The 12,870-nt window shown below is 37.8% G+C and overlaps 1 non-coding gene across 1 annotated transcript; it reads left to right on the top strand.

Moving 5' to 3' along the window:
- Positions 1–2,271: 2,271 nt before the first annotated feature.
- On the top strand, positions 2,272–2,390 carry LOC145677882 (5S ribosomal RNA). Its single transcript, XR_014130076.1, has one exon. It is a non-coding gene; the product is annotated as a 5S ribosomal RNA (ribosomal RNA).
- Positions 2,391–12,870: the final 10,480 nt, after the last annotated feature.

Genomic DNA, 12,870 nt, shown 5'->3' with positions numbered 1-12,870 from the left:
ATGGGAGTAATTCGACTATCGATCAAATATCTCCCGTGTCACGATAGTAGTCACTTTCAATTCTTCTAACGAAGGTAAGAAAAAATGCTATACAAACTTCCTTTCGGTATATAAAGGATTAGGGGCCCAGAGAATATTTTCTTTCAAGAGGATACATTCTTTTTCGAACACCCTGTATATAGATCCTCTAATTATAACTGCAAACAAAATGTTGATTTTGCAATTGCTTCCATGAGAGAAAATTCTGTGCACTTTCTTTCTGAAGGGCCGGGCCTAAACGTTTTCCTTAATCATTAAATTTAGTAGTTATCTACAATTACATAGTTTTCCATTGTTCTCAAAATAAAGATTTTTCTCTATGAATTGTTGAATGTTGCTAGGGATATTGAAGTAATTCTTTTTAGTGTTTTTTTCTTTACAATAATGTACTGAACGCCTGCATTAAGGAAGTTCGTGTGTCCATCTTGCAAAATGTTTCGTCTTTTTTCATGCCCACTAAGATAAATATTCATTTTGCTCTTTTCTCCGTATGCAAACCACATTTCTTAAAGGCAACATTTTCATACAAATGTAGTACTAAAAACTTCTAATTGGCAACATCTGGGCTGCGAAGAGGAAAAAGAAAGAAATCTCGTACGTATTCGCGCGCAATTCGGAATTAGCCAATGAAAAGCACAAAAGCGGCCACCATCTCTCTCTCTTTCTTATTAACGGTTTTGTACTTTCTGCAGTTCTATCAGTGCTGCTAACCTCTTACTATATCATTGAATATGTATGTTTATATATATATATATATATATATATATATATATATATATATATATATATATATATATATATATATATATATATATATATATATACAAAAAATCATACTACTACGGAATAATATTAAATGCCTGTAAACCCTCATTTCTGTTTGCACTTTCTGTTACACTACCTTCCCCGAACTTCTTTCAAGTTATTAAGTGCAGAACGGGGAGTTATACATATTTACTTGCGCTTTCACAATATCTGCACATTGTGTAATAATAGGAGACGTATAAAATAAAACTATATACTAATACGTATATATATATATATATATATATATATATATATATATATATATATATATATATATATATATATATATATATATATACAGTACACATTCCACTATCCGAGGCTTTCCTTTTCTTTTCTTGCTGACGATAAATTACGCTCTTAGAAATGTTGTCTGAAAACAATAAGAATATGTGCAAAAAATACAATCAGAGGTAGAGGTCTTTAACAGGAACTAAGCAAGGGAGTTGAAAAATTTTTTATGCATGTAAAAAATATAGACATGAACCAACTTGTGAAATAAAAAGACCAGAAAACTACTCTTTCTAAATTATGTGTAAACTTTTTACCGAAAACGAAAGTTGCACGAAAGACTTTTTGTCCCTTTTTTGGCCTCCGGTGCTTGGGGTCCCTGGTTCAATCCCAGCTCGTGCCGTGTGAACTTTGTCGTGCATAAAGACCGTGCTCATGGGTTTTCTCGGGTTTCTCCCGTTTCCTCCCACTTTCTTCATTCAGTACTCATCATCACCGTCTCCTTTAGCGTAACCGGTATAAGTATGCGACGTAAATCTAAAGATTTCATTTCATTTCCCTTTTCTGCTCATACTGCTGATTATGCGCGATTATGCCAACATCCAACTCCGCGGATAATCGTGCGATTACTGTATATACAACTAATACAGATACGTAATTACATTATCAGTTACAGTATCGGTTTTTATTTACTAATTTGCCTCACTTTATTTGCATCCCTGCAGTAAATAATTCTTATCGATAATAGTTAAAATGTATATTACATTTTAGTGCTTCACGACTGAATGATCATCTGCCTTACGTTATCTCGCAGCTGAAGAGGATGCTACACTGAAAACTACCTTGCGTTATAAAGGGTAAGTGAAACATATCTTAAAAATATCTTTCATACATTTCATTGTGTACATTAAAGAATGTAAGTTTGCCTTTTTCCTGTAATCAATACTTAATAAAGGATTTATTTTTATTTATTTATATACAATTTCATACGTGGTTCGTGATAGTAAACTCGATAGGACATAGTGGCACTATGAACATCCGAATCACTCATCATTCGAACATTCAAATATTTATTCGAATATTAGTATATTCCAAGTAATGTTAACGACGTTAATATGCTTGCCTTTATAGTTAATAATGTCAATTCTTACTTAAAACATACTTCCTTAACAGGACATTGAAGAAAAGGTAGTTGCCAACGGCCATACCATGCTGAATATACCGGTTCTCGTCCGATCACCGAAGTCAAGCAGCATCGGGCCTGGTCAGTACTTGGATGGGTGACCGCCTGGGAACACCAGGTGCTGTTGGCATCTCTTTTTCAAATTTCATTATCCTTCAAGTACGAAAATACTAGAAACATTAATTTTATAGTACTTTCAAGAGATAATTTATCAACATTATTTCATAGCGATTAATCGATATTCTAAGCGTTATACCCACTATTTCTTACACTAACAGCCTGTTTATTTGCACGGCACATTAAAATAACCTGATTTCCGATCCGTGTGCACCTACTACTATACTTAACACGGAATGTATTACCACTTTTTAAAAGTAAATTATTATGACTAAGTGTAGATCTCCGGCGAGTAAATGCCTTTCGTATACAAGCACGACACATCTCCGCTATGTGCTTTACTTTTTTACTAACAGCATATAGAAATTGGATTTCAAGGTGTTTCTACATAACAGAATGAAGCAAATTTCGTGATTTAACTCTTTCGAATAATGTGTTGGTCCTGACAAGGACCGTTTGAAATGAAAAATCTTGAAGAAGATTTTTACTTAGAGCTTGTGTACTTGGTAACAGCCTTCGTACCCTCACTTACAGCGTGCTTGGCAAGTTCACCAGGCAAAAGAAGGCGCACAGCTGTTTGGATTTCCCGGCTGGTGATAGTTGACCGCTTATTGTAATGGGCCAAACGAGAAGCTTCAGCAGCAATACGCTCGAAGATGTCATTAACAAAGCTGTTCATGATACTCATAGCTTTGCTAGATATGCCAGTGTCAGGATGCACTTGCTTCAAAACTTTGTAGATGTAAATGGCATAGCTCTCCTTCCTCCTCCTCTTCTTCTTCTTATCTCCCTTGGAGATATTCTTTTGGGCTTTACCAGCCTTCTTTGCAGCCTTTCCGCTAGTTTTTGGTGGCATGATGACTCACTCGTTCAGCAAAATTAGATGTGTCCGCCGATTTATCGACTTCATTTAAATTACAGTACGTGTTTCAATTCGCGCCAACTGCCTTGCTTTTCATTTGATGCACTCGGGTGCACGCTTGAAGTAGTAACAAAACTGACTTGATTCATGGGAGGCCGCAATTTTTCCTCTCATCTTATTACGAAAGAATATTGAACAATGTCTGGTCGCGGCAAAGGTGGAAAAGTCAAGGGAAAGAGCAAGTCCCGCTCCAGCAGGGCTGGCCTTCAATTCCCAGTAGGCAGAATCCATCGTCTTTTGCGAAAGGGTAACTATGCCGAACGAGTTGGTGCTGGCGCTCCCGTGTATTTGGCTGCAGTCATGGAATACCTGGCAGCTGAAGTTCTTGAGTTGGCAGGCAACGCTGCTCGTGACAACAAGAAGACTAGGATTATTCCACGTCATCTGCAGTTAGCTATCCGTAACGACGAGGAATTAAACAAGTTGTTGTCTGGAGTTACAATCGCTCAGGGTGGTGTTTTGCCCAACATTCAAGCTGTACTTCTGCCCAAGAAAACTGAGAAGAAGGCATAAATGTAAGACCTATATCTCATACAAATCGGCCCTTATGAGGGCCACAAACCCCTTTATAGAGGAGATTTACGATTGAAATGAATTGTTTTCGATATACAGACTCATCAAAAGTGTCTGAGATAGTTGCTTAGTGTCATTCGAAATTCTCGCTGCTATTCGATTAATTAGTATGTGTAGTCGTCGATCGTAATTGAAGCCCATAGGAAGTCACACTATCTTTAGAATACTCCAAACAGCGATGTGCTTAGTTCCCACTACATTATTAATTATAAGATCATTACCTTTTGTATTGTCGCTAGCTACATTTTTTTGATATTTGCGTACATCGGGCTCATATTACCCAGAGGACAGGACAGTCGAGCCCAGATTCTCAGCAATGGAAGAAAACCTCATACCACATATTCTCATGTACTTCATGCTAGACAAAGGAATTTCCAACATTCTTAAAGCACTCATGTTTCTCTCTTGCGTTGGCTTGGCTGAAATTACTCTGTTCAATATGTTCTCGACATTTATTATTGTTCATTACTATGCCCCAATGACATCATGAACAGAGCGGATCAAAAAACTTTCCTAAATTTCTTTTGCAACATAGTAATGACATTAAATGCACACTTAAGTACGATTTATTCTTTGCAAGGTCGATATTCATATTTGTGTGATATGTGTTATATGTATATGGTTTGTAATACGCAACTACTCTTATTCTCTGATCTCAGAACTCATTTGCTACTGTGCCCAACGAGCGAGCCTAGGTTTCTTGTAACTACTGCCTTTCTTTAGTAAATAATGTGAAGTATACAATGCATTAACCTACATCTCATATTTGTATTACTCTTTATTTTACTAACCCGCTACGAAGTGTCATTAATTTACATGTAAATCACAATAGACACTACCGCAAAAGAAAAAAATCGAACCCAAGACCACGTAAACAAGATAAAGGACAAGATTCAGGTTTCTAACGCATTATTCGCCCCTCACAGCACAGTATAGAAGTTGTATAAGCCTCTATACGTACATCCTACTGTCAGAACAGAAATTCCGACTTGCGTTTCGCATCTCTCATGCTCGCTACTTCCAACAAATCGCCAATTTCCAACCAGAACCCCTTCTCCAGCATTAATACTGCTACATATGAATACGTATACATGAACGTACATAATGTAAAAAAAAACGTATGATTTTCTCAAATTAATCTCTCTACGTCTGTAATTTTGTGTGCATCAAAAGGCTTTAATGTAGTTACACGAATTCTTATAATCTAACAGAAAATCGCACAAAGTAAATCTTTCCCTTTATATAAATTTGTTGGCTCTGAAAAGAGCCGTTTATGCCAATTTTATATCCAAAATAGGAGGAACCCCAACTTAACCTCCGAAACCGTACAGGGTTCTTCCTTGCCTCTTCAAGGCATACACAACATCCATAGCTGTCACTGTCTTCCTCTTGGCGTGTTCTGTGTATGTAACAGCATCTCTGATTACGTTCTCCAGGAATACTTTCAATACTCCTCGGGTCTCTTCATAAATGAGACCAGAGATACGCTTCACACCACCACGGCGAGCAAGACGCCTAATAGCGGGTTTGGTGATACCCTGGATGTTGTCACGAAGAACTTTACGGTGGCGCTTGGCACCTCCTTTGCCAAGACCCTTGCCTCCTTTTCCACGTCCTGTCATTTCGATATGTTACTGCTTCGCTCACCACACACGAGAAATACAAGCCCAAGCAGCCCAAGACTCGTGGTTTTGTTCCTTCGATCATGCAGGGAAAGCACGGAGGAAAAACACAAAACGTGTCTAAGCCAATGAGAACTGTCCTTTTCGACTGACTTTATCCAATGAGAAATAGCTTGATTTAACGGTTTTGCTCTTTATATAACTTGACTTCATTCAGCGCGCAATTATTTGAAACAAGTCGTGACAGTTGCAATGGCACGTACCAAGCAGACAGCTAGGAAATCTACTGGAGGCAAAGCTCCTCGAAAGCAGCTTGCCACCAAAGCTGCAAGAAAGAGTGCTCCAGCTACCGGTGGAGTGAAAAAGCCCCATCGTTACAGGCCTGGTACTGTGGCTCTCCGAGAAATTCGTCGTTACCAGAAGAGCACTGAATTGCTCATCCGCAAGCTGCCCTTCCAACGACTCGTCCGAGAAATTGCACAAGATTTCAAGACAGATCTTCGCTTCCAAAGCTCAGCTGTCATGGCTTTACAGGAGGCAAGTGAAGCTTACCTTGTAGGGCTTTTCGAAGACACCAACTTGTGTGCTATTCACGCAAAGAGAGTCACAATCATGCCTAAGGACATTCAGCTTGCTCGCCGCATCCGTGGGGAACGTGCTTAAGTTTGAAGTTCTGGCACTGAGTTCAAAAACGGTCCTTTTTAGGACCAATACACTACTTAGAGATGCTGTTATCCTAACAAGGATCTTGTCCATACTTGTTATCTTTTTTTTTTAAATTCTCACGCCGTATGTTGCATAGTTAATACATCTACCTTCGTTTTCCTCTCGTTTCGTATATCATCCTATCTTTCAAGTATATTCTTTAGTTTTCCCCTATGTTTACCGATTGATTATCTTCGTTTTATGTGGTCAAGGATTCGATTTTGCCATATGTTGCATAAGTTAACTTCGATTCAACCACTGTTTGCCCTTCTCAACGTTATTAATCTCATAGAACTCGCAGGCGAAATATGTACTTCTTCCAAGGTAGCAAAAGTAATATTTTCTCAGAGGTCGCTGCTGTTGAATGCAAACGTTAAACTAAACTTTCTTTAAGTGTCTGTTTGTACTTAACATCAGTTCAATTGTACACCTACATTTCTGCTGGTGTTACTATTTTTCTTTATAGCAATATTACGAATTATAAGACGGTATCCGTGGTTATTAGCGTGTTCCCTTTTCCTAACACTTTCTCATTACACCAGTATTTCCATCATTCATTAGGCGTAATCACCCGTCTCCTTTATCATAAAAATCATAATAGTACGACGTTAAATTGAAACAGTCTACTTCACTTTCACGAGTTGTAATAAGTTCGAACATTTCTTTCACCCCAGCCTTGAAAAGAGTTGATTTTAGTTTAGTGTCCCTTTCAGCAGCAAGGCTGTTTCAAACGTGGACCTACTTATTAACGTGCAATGCGAAACATTTGAGCTCCCACCGAGAATCGAACCCAGTCAGCCTGCAAAAGTTTTTCTAACAAATGCATTAAGTGCGTTTTCTGTACTGTTTCGCTACTTGAAGATAGGAACAAGGAAAAAGTAAGTGATCACAAATTGACATTACGTAATGTGTTCCCCATTTTTTTTCGAGTACACCATTCTTGACACCCGTGAAAGCTTTCTTTCCCCACCCTCAATTCCCCTCTGTTATAAAGCACTTACATCAAGAAGTGCTTCGGTTAAAAAGAAAACTCAAAGTCCCTTGCGTGTATACTATACATTGCTATGAATGAACATGTGATAATGATAGGAAAAGCACAATTTTACTCTTCTCAAAGTATTTGATGGCTCTAAAAAGAGCCGTTTTAAAATGTCAGATGATTTACTGACACATTTACTTCTTCTTTGGTGCAGCCTTCTTAGCACTTTTCGGTTTTGCTGTAGCCTTCTTTGGCTTCGGGGCCTTTGGCTTCTTGGGAGTTTTTGCCTTCTTCACTTTAGATGGTGATTTCTTAGGTTTGGGAGCAGCAGCCTTTTTCTTTTCACCAGTCTTCTTGGGACGTTTAGCTGCTGGCTTTTTCGCAGGCTTCTTCTCCTTTGATGCTGATCGTTTCGCCTTGGTTGAAGATCCACCTTCAGGCTTCTCCTTCAGCGATGAAGCACTAAGCTTAAACGATCCAGATGCACCTTTTCCCTTGGTCTGAACCAAAGACCCAGAAGCAACTGCACTTCTCAAGTATTTCTTGATAAATGGAGCAAGCTTCTCGGCATCCACTTTGTAGTTCTGAGAGATGTATTTCTTAATAGCTTGCAGTGAACTTCCTCCCCTTTCCTTCAAATTCTTGATGGCGTTGTTCACCATTTCTGATGTTCTTGGATGAGAAGGTGTTGTTTTTGGTTTCTTAGGCTTTGCAGACTTCTTAGGAGAAGCCTGTGCCGGGGCTGCAGGTGCTGATGCCGTATCTGCCATTGCTTTCTGCAATAAACTCAACGATACTGAAGAATGAAATTTTCGCTGGCAGGCAGCGTTGAGTTTGGTTACGGAGCGCGGACCGGATAGAAAGCACTTGCTGAGGCGGGCTGAGGTAAACAGAAGTTCGTAGTTGCCACAACGATAAGTGTGTTTCCTTCTATTTTGATAAACGATTTTTTTCAGGTATTCAATGAATGCACCAGATCCTATTCTTCCTTACTGGCTAGAAGAAACTTTATTCCACATAACTCAAAAGGCATTTGTTTTTATTCGCTTTTCTATTTTATGTTTCAGTCATTGCTAAGTCGGTCACACTACTTTTTCACCCTCCTTGTGCTTATAATTTTCATAATTTAACATGGAAATACTTATCAATAAATAATTATATTACCATGGTAATTAACTTCAATCCTTCCTGTGATTATACGCAAAGTACCATCTTCGTACTGCTTACTATAGTTCAATGAAGGGAATCTATAAAGTAACGCGTGTCGCACACATCTGCCTTGCAAACTCCCTGGCCTACTTCCAATGTATAGACTTTTATTTCAAATCCTGATTTAATTTCATAATTTTCTGTAGATTTTAACATTTTATTACCCAGCTTCTTAATACGAATGACAATCAAGCCTAAATATTTATTCCCTTTAACTTTATTTTTCTTTTTTATTTTGTGCCTTGTTTCATATTTGTTCTTACGTTAGCAATTAACGCACTTACCGTAGTTATGTATGAACAGGTTGTTTCTATATTTATTTTATTCCAAATAAATTAAATATATACGGATTATTTTATGGTAGTTGATATTTTCTGTTGTTTCCTACGTGAATTGAGGAAACGCACGGACTTTCGCCTAATTCTTGTGCTACTTTCATATGTCTGTATCTGTCGAATGCTGTCGATCTGTCGAAATGTGTATTACTATCTGTCGATTCATCGAGTGAACTGAATTCGTTAACCATTTCACCAGGCGCGCATGCATTTTTTTTTTCTTCTAAGGGATCCAAGCTTCGGGGGGCAAGGTTCCAATACTACAAGCCACTATGTCTATATACTATTATTCTGCATTCGAAAACACGATAAATATTCCACTTACTTTTTCACAAAAACATGATACAGACAGAGTACAGATGAAGTGTAAGATCAGATTTATATTGATGATACATCAATATTTTCCCTGTTAATAACTACATTTAATGAGAAAGTCTGCAAATGTATGTTCACTTAGGAACTTTTGCGAGGAGTCCGCACCCGGTGGACACCCCGTGAGTACGCCTCTGCACTTGACTATACTTCGAATTATACTGCAAACAGTTGTATTTTAGTTTCCCCGTTTAGTTCATCGATATCATTAACACAAAGAAAATAGATGTTATAGATGCGTATTCTCAGTTCTCGCTTTATATCCGGACGTCTGCAAAAATCTACTCCTTTTCTTTCTTTCACGCATCCACCAAACTAACAATGATTTGTATTATAATATTTGCGCATAAAATGTATATCTCATACCTTCCATGTTCTCAAGTATTCATAGACAAAAACGGTTACTTTCTGCGAACAAATTGTCCAAACACAGTGCAAATGTCATCTATAGATTGTCCTGGTTCCGTCTGCGTGTACATAACAATGCGTCATAATCATACATTGCACATTAAGGATATCAATTAATCTTCCCAAATTCCTAGATATGCCTGGCAAAAGTTCCGCGTGTTGTAAGGATATTACATTTGTACTACCGACAAGGTGGTATCTTCCAACATTGAAGTTCAATAAACCCCAAATGTGTCGGATATAGTATTTGATTTCTTGTCTCATTGTTTGCGTCAGAGATGTCTTCTCAAGTTAGGATTTACGATACATACAGGATGAGTTGTATATATTGTTGCTGCCAGCTCTATATTAATCCCATATTTGTAAACGAATAAAAACAGTATTCTAATTATAACAATGTGCTCACAATTAATTTTATTCTTAATTGTTATACGTATTGTTGATTAAAAATGAAAATGTTGCTAAGTGAATTTTATTAATATTTTCTGTTGCGTGATATAGGAAGTGAGTGAAATATTGGAGGAATATAGTGTGCGTAGCAGATGATGTGCAGTGGCTTTGGATCGCCTGTGATAAGGTAAGGCATTTGCTATTTTAATTAACACATTTTATATACTGTAATCCTAATTATTTTTATGTGAATGTGCTTACTACTTGTGTATTCAGTGGGACCGATGTTTTAATATGTATGGTCAAGCAGTGTCGAGCCTGGTCAGTGTGTGGATAGGTGACCATTTTTTGTAAATCGATAACATTTAACTTTGTAAACACGGATGAAGTAGAAGTATATTTATTTTATTTTTTACCTCAAATATGTAGGACACTTCTCCTTTGTACATCAATTATTATTATTAGTTCAACTTGTTTACAAGTTAAATGAAAAGAATAGTCGTTATCGTGTGATGATTGTGCTCATTAGGCTAAAGAAGACTCGTGATAAGAAAGAAAAGAAGAACGGTGCTCAAGTTTCGTCACAGCATATTCTCAAAAATTTACAGGCAAAATTCAGTGTTCTGCATGAAAAGGCATATTTGTACGAAAAAAAAAAAAAATTCTGCAGACGACAGAATTAAATAAAGTAATACACATGTATTTTAGAGTTACTGGTGTAAAATCATTACAAGTGCTTTGCCAGGTGGCCAATAAAAAGCACGAATACTATTTAAGGGAGCCAAAACAGGAGAAAGCTGGGGGCCTGAGCGATAGCAAGAATGTGCGTCCAAAGTGAACAGGAGCGAAGGCGACGCGGGTATACGTATAAGCAAGGGTAGTGGAAACCAGTTAGTTTTCGAGTTTCAATAGCACTTGTCATGCATCCATACTAGTAGCGCCCCGCTTGTAAACATTAAGTACACTATGCAAGAATACACCGCCGGTGGAAAATAGTACCTAATACAGTTATCTTTCATATATACTGACTTATTTTACAGTAGTAACCCAACACTAGTAAACGTAAAATAAAAGTGTATAACTTTATATTTAATTCTATCGCCTGGCTTAGTTTTTCACCTGTAAGATGTACTTATTTAGAGCAAGTTTCTTAACTAGCAAATTAAACCGAGAACCACAGCAACCATATATATATTCTTATGATGTACTTTTCTTTGAGTGGTGTTCTCTGTCTATTCAATAACATTTTCTCAGTTTAATGCTAGCAAAAAACAAAACAAAATCAAAGTGTTTCTATATAAATTTAGTTCACCGTGTTGTAATATCACATGGAATTGAAAAACGAATAGTCGAACCTCTGCTATCTCGATCAAACTTCTCAGGATGATATACTGACTTACCGCAGAAGTTCGACTGAATACGTTTCTCAGTTCCATGGGAGAACCTGGAGAAGCAAAAGCCTGCGCAACGGAAAATACTAAATAAACTTGTAGAGCAGGTCAAGATGTATCATCATGCCAAGTTTCATTCAGATCAGAGAAGTTTGGCTGCAGCCATTTTCATTACAAAGCACAAAATGGATGGTCCCTAACCTCGAGAATCTTCACAATTGTCGACGAGTTGAACTGCACTCATCTGATCAAAATCAAACTTAAAATGGCAGTTCACTTTCAACTGTTAAATAATATGATATGCAGGCTTCTGCTTTCCTAGTTACAGTCTATCCACTGTGGTATGCATATTAGTAGAAATGTGAGAGTGCATATTTATTAAAGATTTGCTTCAAAAAGCGATGAAAGACATAGGCATTCCCGCGGGCGGTGATAACAAGATGCCGGAAAACGAACAAGCAGAAAGAATATGGGCTGAAGAAGTGTAAACGACGACGCGGCGGCCCGTAAAGGTGTTGCCGTCCTATTAAATGAATAATATCAAAAGAAAGAAAAAAAAAGTAAAAAATTTCGCGCTCGTAATCAAGACAGAAAGCAACTAAAGGAAATCTTTGTTTTACGTCCCACGTTATGCCGCTTAGGCTAAAAGAGGCGCTGATTATGAGAAATGATTGAAATGGTGGTGGAATGAAGAAAGTGGGAGGAAACGGGAGAACCCCGCGGTAACCCACCGCACATAGTTTTTGTCCACCATAAAGTTAACTTGGCGGGGGCTCAAGACAGAAAGACGGTTGGAAAAACAAATAAACGATGTTCCATCCCGTAAAAATGTTGGCGACCTATGAAATCAATATTTTTTCTTAAAGAAAAAAAAAAGAATTAAAAAGAGAAAAAAAGGTCAAAATTTCGCGCTCGCTTCGCTCGCGATCAGCAGAGAAAAGAGGACGTGACGCACCCCTAAAAGTGTTGGCGACCGATTGAATAAATATTGTGGGTAAAAAAAAAAAAAAAAAAGTCAAAAATTTCGCGCTCGCTTCGCTCGCGATCAGCACAGAAAGAAGGACGTGACGCGCCCCTAAAGGTGTTGGCAACCGATTCAATACATATTGTCGGTAAAAAAAAAAAAAAAAAAAAACGCTCGCTTCGCTCGCGATCGACATGAAAAAGGCAACGACGTGACGCCCCGTAAAATTGTCGGCGACCTATTCAATCAATATATTCGGTTGAAAAACAAAGTCAAAAGTTTCCCAATCGCTTCCCTGCCGATCGACATAAAAAAAAAGGCAACCCCTTCACCTCTCCTTATGCATTCATCAGTAAACATACAACCATAGATCACAATACCACTCACATCACCTATCAGTTCTCCACGTCCATCAAGATCCAATCATCGCCCTGGCCCTTTATGATGATACACAACATTACATGTTATTGTGTGCATTGCCCCGCGTTACAATACATGACCAAAAAAAAAAGAGAAAAAGAGCTGCACTGCCTTCAGTGTAGACATGTTCGTATTCGTAGAAAATGATTTTAGGTACACGATAGTACAGTAATCTATCTTCACATGCTTCAGATGTGAACGAT

The sequence above is a fragment of the Thermobia domestica genome, unplaced genomic scaffold, assembly GCF_964235325.1.
Source record: "Thermobia domestica unplaced genomic scaffold, izTheDome1.hap1.1 HAP1_SCAFFOLD_1534, whole genome shotgun sequence".
Classification (NCBI taxonomy): Eukaryota; Metazoa; Arthropoda; class Insecta; order Zygentoma; family Lepismatidae; genus Thermobia; species Thermobia domestica.
The sequence above is the reverse complement of the archived record's forward strand: the minus strand, read 5'-3'. Positions and strand labels throughout refer to the sequence as shown.